We start from the raw sequence: 18,662 nt of genomic DNA on the forward strand, positions 1-18,662 counted from the left end.
CCAACAAAGTCTCCAAAACTAGTAGTTTTGTAATGGCTAGCTGAATTTTATAAAACCGTCAGATACTGCAGCTGAAGAAATTGCAGCACCCAAGAGTTATTTCCTAATTAGAGGTTTCACTTCATCTCCATCAATAAAATTAATACTGTAATATAATTAACACAGCATGGTGAAATAAATTCAGCTAACACAAACATAATGAAATATAATTAGCAAATAAAAACAATTAACCAAACAAACAAGTAGCAATTAAGTAAATACCATTTTTGAAACAAGAAAAGGAAAAAAGGAAGACAATAATACAGATAGGTGCAAGCTTTTGTGAAATCCTAACACTTTATACACTTTATGTCCTGGAAGGGCATTAGGTAGGTCATCAGCACACATGTGTGAGAGATAGAAGGAGTGGGCACAATTATGCAATCTTTTCCATGATGCAGAAGGAGCAGATGAACCAGTTATTGGCAGACTGTGGCACCCAGGTTGCCTGCAGGTGGCATTCTCTGAAACTGAGATAAAGTAAGGTGACTAGGACAATTGAGGAAACAGTGACAGAAGGATGTGAAACAGCGCTCTGTGCTTTTATTTCAACTAAATTGTTCAAAATAAAGTGCAGCACAGTTTTCATTAGTAACCCAATAAAAAACATAAAACCTATTGCTTTTCTATGGGAGTTAAAAATCAATGAATAAATACATCAAAATAATGCAGACATCAGCTGTCTTTTCTTTCCTTTTCTCCCTCTTCCTCCCCAGTTCACTCGTCAGGTCTTGCAGATATGCTGAAACACCAACACCACCATCCCTCGTCATCTGCTGAGAAGCTCAGAGCAGGAACTCTGTTTTCCCTATGCCCTCCTTGGCATCTACAGGATCCCTAGGAGTCCACCCGATTGTTTCCTGCTCCTTTATAGTTCTCAGCGGGGTACAATCCACCTTTGGAGCATTGTTCCTCTTGCTCCCTTGTAGGGCCACTAACTGCTTGCCTCCTCACCACTCCACCACTGCACTGGTTCACACTCCTAATTCCTTTCTCACTTCCCTCTCTCTCGATCTCCCTCTCATCTATCATGCTCAGGTTGCTTTTATTGTTGTGGGTGCAGGTGTCTGAATTATAGATCCCAGTGCGCTAATGAGGAAATCAATTGAGCTGGGCACATCTGTATACGCTTTGTGTCTGGTCCACGATGGTACCATGCAAATCTATGCCCCTCCAAGCCTGAGCGCACTGTTTTTATTTTAAAACTATGAATTGACATGAATTCAAAATGCTTTTTGCCACACAGACAAAGCTGACTCACCCCTTATAAAGAGAATTAAGCCACAGAAGAAACACCAGAGATGGTAACTCCTGCTGAACACTAGACAGCACTCAGATTCCACAAAAGTATATACTCGCGTTTAAGTCCTCCCGCGGATAAGTCAGGGCTTGAATTTACCATATAATTTCTGGTATTTTATAATGTTGGTCGTATTAGTCGATTGCGGAAAACTTATGCTATTGGTCCAAGAGATTAACGCCCACCTGAGAGAGTAACCACGGAGCACACTGCCTTTTTTTTCTATGTATTGTGCTTATGTGACCACACAGTAATACCCAAACTATTCCGAAGCGACGTTTGCAGTGTTTTGTGTTTTTTGTATCTCACACCCTCATACACCTTTGTCGTAACAGCATCCCTTATCTACTGTACAATGGAGCATTCGATCCGAAGAAAATATGAAGCTGGTTTTAAATTAAAAGTTGTTGCAGTGGTGAAAGAAATTGGTAACTGCGTTGCTGCAACAAAATCCGATGTATCTGAGAAACTGGTGCGAGATTGGAGGAAGCAAGAAAATGTAAGGGTTGCATTTTTGAACAGGCATATAAGTCGGGGTCTGATTTTATGTTCGATTTTTCATGTTTCGAGACCCGACTTATACATGAGTATATACGGTAGTGGATGGAACTACTACTCTAGGAGAGCTGCCTTGGAACTGCCATCTAGCTTGGTGTCCCATGTGCAAATTGTAGGTTGCTCTAACATTGGAAGTGATTCCAGTATTTTGACAGAAGTGACAGTGAGACATGATTTTAAAGATGCCTCTTAGTTAGAGGGTGGATTGAGAGTGGGAATTCAAGACAGATGGACAGTATAAACAGGGAACATTGTTAAGTGGTACTGTGGTGGACAAGTGAGCAATGCGCCCATTGGATAGCTAAGGTTCAATGCTTATTTTGGGAGAAGGATTTTTGCTTTTCTTTGGTGTGAGTCATACTTTGGATTCTGTCTTCAGCATATCCCTCCATATAACTACTTTTGTAATAAGAGCAGCATATGTTTGGATCTTTTGACTGTTTGGTGGTATTTTGTGGGTGTCACTGTCTAGCACCCTGGTATCACTTTGTATGCATTTTATTGTTTGCTACAATAGTGAAATTTACACCTCCTTTTCAGGAGATCATCAAAAATAAGAATTACTATTTCTTAACTTAGTTTCTTATTAAAAATTATTACATTAATAAAATGGAAAAACTGAAGTCTTGATGGTGATTAAACTAATTACTAAACTTTAGCTGTATTCATTTTGTGAACAGAAATAGCAGCATGAAGGAAAAACTAGACAGTTTAGTGATTAATATATATATTCTTAGAGAATGAAAATCTGATGAAAGGAATGGGAGAAAGGTTATCTTGAGAAATAAACATTCTGTAGCTTACTGTTTCTCTCTCTTTTCCCAGAAACATATGAAATCACTGACTCAAATATGGAGATCTGTGTAAAATCAACAATATTTGACTGCCTGCCTTGACAGATAGAGATGTTAATTGGCTGCCAAAATCCAAAACAGAGAGAATGGCCGAGTATGTAAGCTGAAGCTTCAGGCTGTTGTCAGGTGATACTTCAATCACAGCTGATAAGAGGAGAAGTCTGCAGCATCAAGACAGACCAATAGTGAGAAAATATTTTCATTCCAAAGGTCTTCTATGAAATATTCTGGGATTTTTCTGACAGTTAAATTAAATGCTGAGTCACAAAGTTAGCCTGAAATCTTATTTTTCACCTTTGGCATTCACAATGTGCGTCTCTCCTTGAATTATTCAGTCTTATGAGCACACAAAAATAAACCACTGTTTGGCACTTCATATTTTTAATATTCAGGTGAATGAATACTGCATGTCTTACAAGAAGGCCTACTTCCAGTTACATTTTTAACTGTAGTGATAAACCATGTAGTCATCTTAATATTCACAACATAGCACAGCATAAATAAGCTCCGGTAACAAGGTATTATGAATTTAACATTTGACACAGTGGACCATGGAGTTCTGTTAAAAATGGCTTGAAGATGAAGTAGGCATTCAAGGCTGTGTACTGAATTGGTTTGTGTCCTGCCTGAAAGGCAGATCTATGTCTGTTAACATAGATGGGAATTTCTCTCATCCAGCTCCTCTCACACAAGGCGTCCCTCAAGGTTCTATCCTGGCTCCCCTTCTATTTTCCCTTTATCTGCTCCCCTTGAGGGCCATGTTTTACAAACATGATGTTGCGTATCATTGTTATACAGATGATACGCAGCTGTACCTCAAAGTTATTTTTGACATCACTTCATCTGTAAAAAAGCTGTTGAAATGTTTTGAGGATATTAAATATTGGATGGCACAAAATTTCTTGCAATTAAACGAAAATAAAACAGAAGTCATTATTTTTGGTCCTACCATATCTGCAATTGAAATCGGCATGCACTTAGGACCTTTGGCAGCAATGATGCATAATGATGTCAGAAACCTAGGAATCATCTTTGAGTCATCACTAAGTTTTGAAAAACAAATCTCCATGGTAGTAGTCCAGTTTTTACCAACTGAGGCAAATTTCTAAACTAAAATCCTTTCTATCACAGTAGGACTTAGAAACAGTCATTCATGCCTTTACTACATCTCCCCTTGATTATTGTAATTCCTCATATGCGAGTCTGCCAAACTCTGCTCTGTCACTCCTTCAGCTGGTTCAGAACGCGGCCACAAGATATTTGATTGGGTTGAGAAAAAGGGATCACATCTCCCCCATTTTAACCTCTCTCCACTGGCTACCAGTGAAGTGTCGCATTGATTTTAAAAACTTGTTGTTTGTTTTTAAAGCCTTGCATGGTCTCGCTCCAATATATATCTTTGACCTCCTTCACCCCTATGTGCCTCCAAGAGCACTGAGGTCATCCGGACGACTGCTCCTTGTAGTGCCAAGATCTCGGCTGAAGTCTAGGGGAGTTAGAGCTTTTTCGGTTGTTGCTCCTAGGCTTTGAAATGACTTGTCTCTGGACATCAGGTCTTCATCCTCGATTGAGGTTTTTAAAAGTCAGCTTAAGACCTACTTGTTTTCTTCTGTCTTGCACTGTGTATGATGGGATTGTGGTGGTGTTATAATTGGTTGTTTTATTAATCTGCTTATGCATGATTGTTTGTATTATGTTTATTTTAATGCTGTTTTGTACAGCACCTTGGCGCAACCTCTGTTGTTATAAACGTGCTTTTATAAATACATAAATTAATAATAATAATAATTTTTTATAACTAGCTTATCATTGACTAAGTGAAATGAACCTCTCAATCTGAAGCAGAATCCACTTGTGATCCGCAAAAATGTAGAGATTTCATGTAACATTATTTCTATTAAAATGTTTGTAGCCAACAGGGTGTCATGCTTGTACAGCAGCAGTTATCAAAGATTTAATTGTCTAAAGTAGTATGGTAAATTGGAAGTATGACATTACCCATGGAGGGGCTTAAAAAAAATATTTTTCACTATGACTAGACAGGATATACAATTTATGAGGAAAAACAAAACCACCTGTATCTTGATTGCCTTTTCTGAGTTATAATGGTTTTCTGATTTCTTGTTCTTTTGAATTGTGCCTCCTCTGAGTGATTACTCTTTTGCCCATCTCCTGGTGCTGCCTTCTCTGATTCCTCTGTCTTTTTTAATGGTAGTACTTCACATTAATGATGGGGAGAATTAAGCTTCATTAAGCACCAAAACATTAAAAACAATTGTGCCGGAATTTGTTTCAAACTTTACAGCATTTGACATTAACCTCTCTAGTGACATCTCCTGGCCATTTGTATTAATTTAAACACTCAGACAATTGAGATTAATGACAATATGTGAGACATCAGATGATAAAAGACTCTCACAAAACTTGATCGTTATAATTCATGTTAATTATGCTTTCATTTTTATACCTATTCTTTTATTTCATTCCTGTTTTTTTTATTTACGCAATGTGAGAGACAGGTCTTGTGACCTGGATCATCGCATCCGTTATGCCACCAGTAAGTGGCAGCAGCCTGGTCTAGATTATCCCTCAATTAGATAAACAAATAAAATCCATCAGAGACACTGATAGCTTTATCACAACTAGGCCTAGTGCTAGGTTTTGTTTCAGTTCTGAACTATTTTTGACTTTTTGACTTTGATTTTTGCTTTGCCCTTTTGCTTTGTTCACTTGGTAATCTTGTAGTTGACTTGCATTTCATATCTCCTAGTCTTTTAGTTCACTCACAATAATTACCAGAGTCTCATAACACGTATCACTGCAGTAGCTGTGGTGTAATGTCCTTTTTTAGTACTTAGTCTTTTGCTTTCAGCTGTTCCCATTAGGGGTTGCCACAGCAGATCATCTTTTTCCATATCATCCTGTCCTATGCATCTTGCTCTGTTACACCCATCACCTGCATGTCCTCTTTTCTAGTACTTAGTATTGAAAAATAACAACTATAAAAATGTAACTAATACCAACAAGTGGACTGCACCAGATGGCAAAGAAGAGCTTTAATAATACGAAACCTGTAGTGTAAGGGTTCTTTTTAGAAATATTCCCCTTTTGTGTTTCTTGATATTGCCTTTACTTCCTTGTTGTTTGTTGTACTTTTAATAATTAAATTATCTAATTATTAATTAAATTAATAATTATTACTTTTAATAATTAAAATCATATTTTTCTGCGGTGGGTTGGCACCCTGCCCGGGATTGTTTCCTGCCTTGTGCCCTGTGTTGGCTGGGATTGGCTCCAGCAGACCCCCCGTGACCCTGTGTTCGGATTCAGCGGGTTGGAAAATGGATGGATGGATGAAAATCATATTTTTAAAACAACCCTCATTATTTCTCATTAATTCCTTTCTTTCTTCTGGCTTAATCAATCCCAGTGGAGAGAAAATGAAGATATTAATAACCTCCTTTGCCAAAAATAGGTACTGCATGTGCATTTGAGAAAGGAGATGAAATCCTTAAATAAACATAAGACAAAATTATTATATCAAGCAATGAAATATTTCAATTATTAATATGTTATATGGGTGATGTGATGAGGATCTCAAAAGGAATAACCTCGCTACAAAAAAGAGACATCCTCACTGTTAACAGTCTGTTCTATCAGATGCCTTCATTGTGCTGCCCTTTTGCTTGACTGACTAAAGTGGTCAAATTTTGTACTTTGTGCAGAGTGAGAACCTGAGTTTGCATTCTGTAGGTCCCCCAAGGGAAAATCAAGGAAGGAAGGTTTGCACAAGTGAAGAGAAACTGATCACATGCCATTTACTTATAAATGAAGTTGACTAAGACCGGATTTATACTTTACGCGACGCGACGCGATGCATGCTGCAGCGGACGCTCCTGCTACTCAAGTGTTGTAATGTTTATACTTGCATGTGTACTTTACGTAAATCTGGAGGAATCCGCCAGGTGGCAGTGCAAGATATTATCACGGTGAGAACATGTTCGGCTTCTTTGTGTTGACACCTTACCGCAATATCTCTGAAAAGGATGTTTATTGATGAAATCCAGGGATGTGTCCATTCCAGTAAGCATTGGGCACGAGTGAGAAACAATCCCTGGATGAGGCCTCAGCTCATCGCAAGGTGAATACAAGCACACACATACACTAGCGTCATTTTAGCGGCGCCAAATCCCCAAATCTGCATATCTTTGGAAAGAAACTGGACCACACTGAGGAAACCCAGCAGGAAAACATGTAAACACCAGGCAGGGAATATCAGTGACGTGACTCCCTGCAAGACAGCAGCGCTAACGCACCGCCTCTGTATCACCCCCATGTGTGTAATTATTAACAGTATTCATTATTTAAATGAAATTACCGATTTATCTGTAAAATGTAATATACATACTTTAATGCTTTTCATCATGAAAGTGATATCAAGTATAAATCTAAGTATTCTAAATGTGCAGAGAGTTGGAATATCATACATTTAATGTGCTCAGTGTGGCGATCTATTGCTGGTGATCCGCTGCTGTCAGGACTAGAAAGACGGAACAGAAGACGGGATATGAGACTTTTAAAATGTATCGTGTCATTACGATCAGGAATATGTGACGCTTGAATATAAAAGCACCGTGAATACATCCGTATGTCGCCATTTTGCTTCACCACATCGAACCATTTATCAAACATTGAAGCGCATACACCGATCTCGTAGGATCCGCAAAGCGGTTTTCTGTCACATGTAGATAGTAAACAGAGACTCTGACGTCACATTCCAACTTTTACCACACTGTGCTCCCCGACTTTCTGCTGGTACTGCAACTCGCGCACGCGTTGCATTAATTTCTGAGGACCTACTCAGAGGACGCATAAAATGAACGCTGACAATGCGTGGCAGCCATGATGCGGGCGTGTACGCGTTCTGAGGGTAAAGTATAAATGAGCCCTAATTATTCTGTGATATTCTATGGAAAGATCATAAAAAAGACCTTAGTCTCTGATGTGGTATCATTTCCACTTAGAATCCCTATGAAAAATGCAATTAATATTTTGCAAAAGACATCTTATTTTTGCACATTTGCAATAATGCATCTTCTTGCTTTGCCACATGAGATCTATGTATCCCGCCATTAAAGGAGATAACAATCCCACTGTAACAGTGCACACTGAATCCAATCACACATTGGCCCTGTCTACCCTGTTGGAGCCAAGATTTGGGTCTGGCAACCTCAACCATGTCACAGAGGCAGACAGACACCTCACCTTAGAGTGTGCATCCCTGATAAAGTCATCACCAGACAACACGTGCAGGACACTCCTAAATAAAAATTTTTAGTATTCCACGTTCTACTATCTGTTGTTTATATGTACTGTAGTTGTAAAGTGTAATATGAATAAATTATAGTCTCCAGAGGCTCCAGACTGGAAAAGCACAGGGTATCCAGCAGGCTCAACTCTTCCTCAAGAGGGGCTCTATCCATGACTTGGCGTGGCCTAGGCTCCGGACAAATATCTGCCAGCGGTACACAGCTCAAGCTCCTTGCTCTGCACAGGCCCTCAACAGACATAACTTTTGTATAAGAGATATATGAGAAACAGAACTAGAATGGTACTTGAATTAAACTCAGCTCCTATCCAGCTAGCCAAAATCTGTAGCAGTTGCAGTGATGTTAAGATTTTCACTGTCAAAGGGACATTGATTTATTTATTTTTTTGATGGGGATCCCAGGAATGCACCCTGCCTTGGCCCGCCTCGCACACACTCACTCACTGAGACACAGTTAAAACAGCAGATTAAATCATCAATAATGCAATATATTAAATGAAATAGAAATATAAACAACAAATAAACAGCTAACCCTCCCTAACTCCCCTATGGCAATAAGAAACAGTAACATGACTCAACAACAACAAACCGGAATGATAAACATTAAGTCCAAATGCAGCGGCAACAGATGATGATGGATGAGAGAGAGAAATCCTGTGAATGGTTCACTGTAAGCAATGCAAAGTTTGTCCTACCGGTATCCTAATGCGGTGAGGGGTGATGACATTGGGAGTGATCCCTCTGATGAAGACAAGACTAATACATCCAGAGAGGAACAGTAATCCAGGATAAGAAAGACAAGGTGCTCAAGGCAGTTGCTGAAAGCTTGGTTGCAGCCGTCAAGACAAGCAAACTCCTCCACGGCCTAAAGAAGGCAGTTACCTTTGTTAAAGTGGGAGAGCAATCCCAGGCAAAGGCAGTAATAACAGGCCTCTTCCACACAGCCTCTGACTGGCAGCTGCAGGCTGATTTGGGAAACCAACTAAAGTTCCCGCAGCAAATTATAACAACAACACTCCGGCCAGACATGATCATTACATCAGAGGCCTCAAAACAGCTGATCATGCTGGAACTGACAGTGCCCTGGGAAGAGCATATCGAGGAAGCTATCGAGAGGAAATATGCCAAGTACCAGGAACTGGTGGAGGAGTGCAGGGTCAGAGGCTGGAGGGTACTCTATAAGCCCATAGAAATTGGCTGCAGAGGATTTGCAGGGTGCTCACTCTGCAGAGTCCTCACATGGTTGGACATAACAGGAGCGGCCAAGAAGAGGGCCATTAAATCCGCAAGTGAAGCCGCAAAGAAAGCCTCAAGGTGGCTTTGGATGATGAGGGCTGATCTGTGGATCGCTACTGGGATACAAGCTGGGGATTGATCAACCTCAGCTGGGTCACCTGAGCGAGGATTTATGATGTTGTGAGACCCGAAACGCCCGATGATCTCAGGATGCATCACTGATGATCTGTCCTAGTGCATCCAGATGATGTTTCTTATATAGTACTCCAAATGCGTGAGGCGGTGATGAAAGGGCAGACGGATGAATTCAGACCTCAGACCTCGGACATCAGCTCACTTTTGCCGGACCTGCCAGCCAGATCTTCTTCTCAGCAGCCACTGTGTCCTCCACTGTCATCCAACAAAACAATACTGCTGGAACCACTGGGATATGTAATCCTTTTTTTCCATAGCCTTGCTACACTTTTGTTCTCTCCTGATCTGTTAAATAGATTACAGTACTTTTCCACTTTATCAGATAAAGCTAGGAATTGATTAATCTTTTCATGTTTATCATATGCTTGTGTTGCTGCTAAAGTTTTACTAGTGTTTTGTTCCTAGTTTTCATTATCAGATTCATTTAGGACTTTTAGTGAAACCTCCAAACTCTTTTTGGCCAATTGCCTTGAGCCACAGTTGCAAAACGATTGAATGTTTGTTTCCTGTCTTTACTAGCATCCCTGAACAACACTAGTACCATTAGAAAAGCATTTTAGGTCATTGATGAAAAAACAGGATTGATTTTTCATCTCTTATTTCTAGTGCTTCTTAATAGAGATTTAAAACTCTCCTACAGATTTACAAGCAATTCTTTCTTCAATTTAAAGTTGACTTTGGGGAACTTTCAGTGAAATGTGCTTCAGTCTCACACTCTTTCATCTTTTGAGAGGTTATTTAAAGCCATATAAGAAAAAACTCAATCATCTTTGCAAAATAGAAAGTCCAGAAAATATGTTGTCTGGAATCAAAGTTGACAGATGTAGAACAAACCCCCAAGTGTTTGATCCACATCAACATGCTTTAATTTCTCCATTAAAACCTAAACTGAACAGCATACCTTTTCCAAAAGTAGATTTAATATCTGCCAAAATCTGATGCTCTAACTGATTGGATGAGTCCTGTGAATAAAAATGTGTCCTAACATGTGTAAGAGGCATCCCAACTTGTTTCTGCACAATTCTGTAGACCTTCAACCTATCGTCTCCACCTTCTCTTTTGTGCAACCCTGTACGATTCCCTATACAATGTGTGACCACATGGGGGGCACCACACTGCACATAACACTAGACAAAATGGCACTGAGACTGTTCCGGGTTCAAAAGTAAGTGATTTATATTTACAAAAGAGCAAATTCACAGGTCTATACTTCTAGCACACAATGCAAAATGATACAATTCTTTTCTCACTCTTTCCCACACCTCTCCAGCAAGCGTTGTCCACCTTCTCCTGGTCTCCTTTATGTGGGACCCAGGAGTAGTTCCAGTGCCATAGCATAGCACAGAGGAAGTACTGTACTTCCATGTCAAGTGTAAGGTAGACAGAAGAGGGAGATATTCTCCCAGCAGCACAATTTGGCAGCACCTAAGGACTTCAACAAGTCCCAGGCAACCCCACAGGTGTCCAAACTGGGACCAAGCCAGAGGAGCACTGCCATCTCTCATACTGGAGGATGAATGGTCCCTGGTACACAGGCTCCCCCGTCCATCCATTAGTGATTCTCCCCTACTGGGATTAGAACTAGGAACCTACCTGGCTGGGTTGAATCTCCATCTAATGTTTTCCTTCAGTTCTCCTCTCAGCCAGGTAAAACACAATGCCCAGTCCCAGTCGGGATGCTTGTCAGTCCATTACAGAATATAAAAAATGCTACAGAACAAAATTATAGTATAACAGTAGGGTTATAGATGAACAGAATTCTCCTGTATTATTATTTTTGGCAGCAAAATCTAGCCAATTGTCTGAACTCCAACTGTGTAAGAAAGAAAAATCCTCTATTGCAAGAATTAAAATGCACGATAATAAAATAATAATCATTGTTACATTCTACTTTAATTTGTGCAGTATACTATCATATCCTTTCAATCCAGCTTATCCAAGGAAGAGGCAAATTAATTTGAAACAACATCCATCTAACGTGCAAGGTCCCAGGTTTAAACAGTATGAGATGCTACTTTTTTCTATGATCTGTTGATCCATTACTCTTGGTGTCACAATCAGTTATTAAGATTTCTGAGAAAGGAGATAATTACAATGATTCTCATATCTAAAGAAAGCCCTGTCTCCTAACCAAAATTATAGCAATAAGGAAACTGCGCTTATCTGATGAAAAATGGCTTTATTCACACTTGGTAAATTAGACATTAGGTGGAGCTACACTTTTCTTTAATGCAGTGAATTATTTTAACTCTCCAATAACCCTGAACCCAATTTATGCTGAGAAAGATTTTTACCAATTAAATTGGTCAACTTGTGGCTTGTAGCAAATGGGCTTTTGTGACAAATGTAAAATAATGTAAAAGACAATTGAATTTGACAAAAGTGTTTCAGATAGGACCAATAATCAATGTTAACACCAACATTGGCATTGTGATTGAATGCATAAAAATGCATAATCAATAAATTAAGTACTGTATATTAGTCAGTGTTCCAGTTAACTGGCTGACTCGCCATGTTACTGAGTCATTGATTCATTAGTACATCAGTAAGATGAAAAATATATTATAAACCAGTTAATATCCACACCTTTTTACATTTTTAAATTAAATAAAACAGATCTTTTTCACTTTTAGAATCTGTTTTGTTTTGGGTCTAAGATAACATTTGGGGGAGAGGACATCATTAGGGATGTGTTTGTTTTGTTTTTGTGTTTTAAATATAATTTTGTTCATTTTGACTAGATTTAATAGTTCTGCATTATTTAAGACAGTTGTTAGTGTTTTCTTGCGGCATTTTGAATTTTTGTCATTTGCATGCAGAACTGATCACAAAAATATGTTGCTAACATTTAGGATACACAATATACAAATGAAAAAATGAGAATTTTGAAATATATGTAAACAAACATGTAAGAATTACAGTGGGGTCATTATTTATATACTGAAATGGCTCATAATTTATTAAGTAAACAAAAAACATTGCTTCTGGTGAAATCAGTGACAAAATCATTTAATACTGAAAGAAACAAAAAGCAAAGGAGAAGGTGGTGTAATTAGTATTTACCCATTGTGTTGCTTTTTAAATTGGTTGTTTGAACATTTACTTGTGTCAATAACTACACAAATTGCATATATATTTAAAAATAACATGTAGTAGAATTAATTTTATACTTGGTATAAAGTTCTTTTTTTATGTGAGAGGATAATCTTGATTTCAGCAATGGCAATTAGTAATCATTAAGATCATGATGTTTTCACAACACTGAACCAAATGACAAATTAGAATGTACAATTTATAAGTTATGGACTTAGTCTAGTTTTGAAAACTGTTACTTCACTCGATGGTTGGGTCAGTGTAGAATGTTTTTCCCTTTTCAGCAAACAGCAGGAAGCTGATAGCCTCCTTCCATTATAAAGATGGACTTTACTTGTACTGGGATTCCATTAAACTTGAGATTAGATATTCATGTATTTACCCTCTTAGATATTTTGTAGCATGCAGGTTAGGTGTATTGGCGATGATAAATTGGCCCTAGTGTGTGGTTGGTATGTGTATGTGTTTGTTCACCCTGTGATGGACTGGTGTCCTGTCGTGGGTTGGTGCCTGCTTTGTGCCCTATGCTAGCTGGGATATTCTCCAGCTCCCTCCACGCCCCTATTCAGGACTAAGCGGGTTGGAAAATGATTGAATGATATAATGGAAGTTACTGTGATGGTAATTTTTGTTTTTGTAGCATTTTTATACTCTTGTTTGACATTTTACATGTTTACATATGACTCTCCCACATCTGTAAAATTCTTGTTTTCTTGTATTGTATGTATTGTTTCTTATCTCTTTTGTAGTTGTATGTTTGCTCTAAACTGGTTTTGTATAGATGTGACAGTGCAGGTGTGCTCCATACTCCCTGTTGCATTCTGGTGCCTCTTGAACCTGACACTGTCGATAGTCATGATTGGGATGAGCTTAGCAGATGAGGACAAACACACACAAGGGATACGTGCAAAGCTGCTCTAGTGCTTTTATTAAAGACAATCAAATGAACAGTGTCCCAAAGTGCAGTGCGTCAAATTTTCAATAAATAAATAACTCAAAAAGCAAAAGGTGCTGATGGAGGTTAAAAGCAATCCAATAAATAAATATTAAGCAAAATTCTTTTTAAAACTAGTTAGCCCTGTGTGATGTGGACAAGTATTTATTTTTACACCTCTTTTTAAAGTCTTTTTTTATCCTTTAGTTTAGCTGACACATATACATATATACGTTTCAACTGAACATATATTTTAACCAGATGTTATGTATTTAATGCTTTACGTATTTGTTTATTTTAGAAATATTTTTGATTGTGTCTTTTGGCTACTCTGGCATGTCTTTGTTAAACGTATTTATTTTTCTGTTAATTAGTTTGTAGTTCTGTAGAGTTTCATTTGCTTCACAGAAGCTAGATTCTTGCTGTCAGGTACTCACATCTTTTTTTTTTTGTAATCAGTTTTTCATTGATGTCACACATATAGTAATGCAACAAAAAAGGAAAGACATTTTCATATACAAATTTTGAAGAAAAACCCTCCACCGGCACACCCAGTGCCCGATTGAGGAAAGAGATGTTATTAAGGATAAGGTTGAGCAGCACCTGGCAAGGACAGGTCAGCATGAGTTCAGAAGAGGGACGTCATGTTTTACTAACATGCTAGAATTCCAAGAGGAGGCAACAAAAGGATACGATCAAAGTGGAGCATATGATATTACAGTATTTATCTTGACTTTCAGAAAGCATTTGATATGGTGCCACATGAGAGGTTGGGCATCAAACTAAAAGAAGTGGGAGTTCAGGGTGATGTTTTTAGATGGGTGCAGAATTGGCTCAGACACAGGAAGCAGAAGGTGATGGTGCGAGAACCTCATCAGAATTGGCAGATGTTAAGATATGTGTTCCACAGGGGTCAGTTGTAGGGCTGCTGCTATTTTTAATATATATAAATGATTTAGATAGGAATATAAGTAACAAGCTGGTTAAGTTTGCAGATTATACCAAGATAGGTGGATTAGCAGATAATTTGGAATCCGTTATATCATTACAGAAGGACTTGGATAGCATACAGGCTTGGGCAGATTTGTGGCAGATAAAATTTAATGTCAGTAAATGTAAAGTATTATGCATAGGAAGTAAAAATGTTAGGTTTGAATACACAATGGGCGGTTGGAAAATCGAGAGTACACTTTATGAGAAGGATTTAGGAGTCATAGTGGACTCTAAGCTATCGATTTCCCGAAAGTGTTCAGAAGCCATTAAGAAGGCAAACAGAATGTTAGGTTATATAGCACGATGTGTGGAGTACAAGTCCAAGGAGGTTATGCTCAGCCTTTATAATGCACTAGTGAGATCTCAGCTGGAGTACTGTGTGAAGTTTTGGTCTCCAGGCTAAAAAAAGGACATAGCAGCGTTAGAAAAAGTCCAGAGAAGAGCAACTAGGCTGATTCCAGGGCTACAGGAGCTGAATTATGAGGAAAGATTAAAACAGCTGAGCCTTTACAGTTTAAGCAAAAGAAGATTAAGAGGTGACATGACTGAAGTGTTTAAAATTATGAAGGGAATTAGTACAGTGGATCGAGACTGTTATTTTAAAATGAGTTCATCAAGAACATGTGGACACAGTTGGAAACTTGTTAAGGGTAAATTTTGCACAAACATTAGGAAGTTTTTTTTACACAAAGAACATTAGACACTTGGAATAAGCTACCAAGTAGTGTGGTAGACAGTAAGACGTTCGGGACTTTCAAAACTCAACTTGATGTTTTTTTAGAAGAAATAAGTGAATAGGACTGGCGAGCTTTGTTGGGCTGAATGGCCTGATCTCGTTTAGAGTGTTCTAATGTTCTAATGTAATAGAAAAGTGTCAAGAGTATTTTCCCATTTACTAATACTATGTACATATTCCCCGCTACTTAGCCTGTCTGACGGTTCTAATAAAGCTAGGTTGTAAAAAAAAAAGTAATGCTATTGAGGCCAATGAAATAATGCAATGAAGAAGAAAAATGAAGATAGAAAATCATTCATTGTGTGAGGAGCAAGAGATTTTGAAATTAAGATATAATCTATTCTGGGAAAAAACTTAAAATGAGGGGAAAAGAAAGAGAATTATTTAGCTGAGCAATTTATTAACCTGAGGGAGTCTGCAAGGTTTAGTTTCAAAATAAGTTTGGCAAGCACGTGTGAAGAGGGAGGAATGCACTGTTTAATCAGAGAAGGTGATTTATCAAGCATGGGGTCAATGAATTCATTCTCATCCATATCAATGATACATTGATATTCAGAAAAGGAAAGTAATATCAGGGAAAAATGCATTATTATATGGAGTTGCTGTGTCTATTGAAATACATGCAATCTTCTTTCCACCGATCTCTATCAATGCATAACAAAACCTGCCTTCCAGATCACCTCCAGAACCAAGAAACTCTGGTAGCAAAGCTTGGTGAACCATAATGAAAATGATGCATTTTTTTCCTCATAGTAGAGGAGGCTGCAGCCACATAGTAACGTTTGGAGACCGCCCTATTAATGTCTTTGGCCACAACATAGTGTTCTTGCAAACAGGCTATATCCATCTTATTGTGAAATAATAAGTCAGACACACTCAAACATTTGCAAGGGGAAGAGAACGACCTCACATTCCAGAAAGAGACAGTTAAGTTAGCCATTAAAAATTGAGAGAAAAGGATAGCAGTGAAGGGGAACAGTAAGGGTAACATATTAATAAGAACCAGACATGTTTGGCCTGTGAACCCGACACGAATCAATGTTTTGAAGAAAATAATTAAAAGGTGAATATTAAAATACTACAATATAATGCAACACAAATTTTCCGATTGCTTCTAGATATCCCCTGCCCTGAGTTTGGATTACGTGGACCTGGACTACTGATAAACGGATGGACGGAAATGTTTTTATAAATAAATATGAAATAAATTAGGTGTAAGAGCCAATTTTAGAAAGTTAAAGTTTTGAGTTAAACTCATATTAATGTTTGCTTAATTTGAATAGAATATAATCTCTTCCATAGTCATAGACAATGGTATAGTCTTTTCCCCCTATAAGTTAGTAAGAGATAGAACCTTCTTGCTATACCTAAGAAACAGTGTGATAGTAAGCTCTTGTTGTGTTTAGAACAGGTCCCAGTAAACAGGGACTTGAAAGACCCATTTTCAGGATAGAAATGGGATAAGCATACAGTTTTCTGACCGCTTTGAAATGGTTCAGAAATGTTTTGAAATGGTTCAGAAATGATAAGTGAGTAGTAACAATTTAAGATGTAACAAGATTAAGTTTAGAACTGAACTTTTCTTATTATAATTTTTTCCATTTTTTGCTATTCTAATTTTCTTTTTTGTGCAAACTGTTTTACTTTTAAACTTAACTAAACTTTTAAAAACGAAGATTTTTTGTCTGTGGAATCATTTCTGCGCGTCAGGCTTTTGTTGAATCCCATTTTTTAAGTTAGAGCTGCTGAACTTTGGTAACTTTGGGAAAACACAGCTACATTTTCATCAGAAAACTTGCCATCTGAAGGCCTTGAACTGGAATCTACCATCTGAGGACACTTCTGCACCAGAACTCGTCAACGAAAGAAAAAGAACTGAGTCATTCAGAGGTACTGTGCTGTTATCTTCTACCTCTGCATTATCGTAAATGAAAGCAAGGTCGCCGTACCTGAACTTAAGAAGATTTTAAGAGACTTGTGTTTTTGCCTGAGTTTTTGAAGCCTCGCTATAAGAAAATATTTGCTTTGTTGGAACGTTCCAATTGTGACGAAGTTGCTGTCAGGAAAGCCAGCTGACAGTCATTCGAGCTGTTGTCATGGCAATGTCTAAGCATAACTCAAGTGAAGTCAGTAGTGATTTGAGTACAGATTCAAAGCCAGAGAATGTAATTGGAGATCTTAAAGATCATATAAGTAGAAGGAAAGATCAGCTTTCTGTGCAATTAAAACACTGAATGCAGCAGTTTAAGACTGAAATAAGCAATTAAGGTTGGAGAACCTTAACAAGCGAGACCACTAAAATGAAGCATTAAAATGTCACTTAAGCAATATGTGCTTCATCAGCAATAATTGAGTTCTCGTTAAGGAACTGGGTTGGAACAAAAACCTGCACATACTGTGGCACTCCAGGACCGACGTTGCCTACCCCTGCTGTAGGTGATGTATTAGCAGACCCACAAGATAAATTAGATTACTTGATTCAATATACAAGATGCCCAGCTCGAGAAATGATTAATGGTTGTGCACGATTGCCACCAGATGAAGGATATAAAAAAGCTAGAAAACAGCTTAAAAGTTACTATGGCAACCAAGTGTTTGTAATAGATGCCTACATAAGTAAGGCATTGAAATGGCCTCAAATAAAACAAGATGATGGAGATGCCTTGAGAGACTATGCAACATTTCTTGATAACTGTATGGACTCTATGACTAAAACAAGACATCGAGCTGCATTTAATAGCAATGAAAATTTCCGTACTATACTCTCAAAGCTTCCACATATGCTACAAAATATGAGGAGTAACATAGCTTATAAATAGAAGAAGATAGAGAGATTGACATTAGTGATTTAATTATCTTTTTACATAAACAGGCTAAGATATTTATGCATCCTATTTATGGCAGGAAAGAGAAAAAGGAAAAGACTGACAATGTTAGGTCTCCTCTTAAGTATGGTCAGAAATCAGGAAGTATCTACACTACAAGTATATCTGATACTGCCAAAAAGGGGACTCAAGAAATCTCTGTCAAAAAGACTACTAATGATACATGTGCATTTAAAAAGCCTTGTGTATTCTGCAATGGCCAGCATACTCTTGCTGAATGTAGTAAAATCAAAGAACTGCCACATAAGGAAAGAATTGACTTTCTAAAATCTAAAGGTTTATGTTTTCGCTGTCTCAAACAGGGGCACCTTGGTAAAAACTGTAAAGAAAGAATGAAATGTCAGACATGTTCTTTTCAGCACCCAGACATCCTGCACATCAAAAAAGAGAGTGGAGCTACATCCAAAGCTATAGCTAGTGTGGCAACACCTACTGAAAAGGAAACAGAGACTGGAACTTGTAACTTTACTGGGGCCGGAGAAGAATATGCACTGCATGTAGTTCCTCTTA

The sequence above is a fragment of the Erpetoichthys calabaricus genome, chromosome 5, assembly GCF_900747795.2.
Source record: "Erpetoichthys calabaricus chromosome 5, fErpCal1.3, whole genome shotgun sequence".
NCBI lineage: Eukaryota > Metazoa > Chordata > Cladistia > Polypteriformes > Polypteridae > Erpetoichthys > Erpetoichthys calabaricus.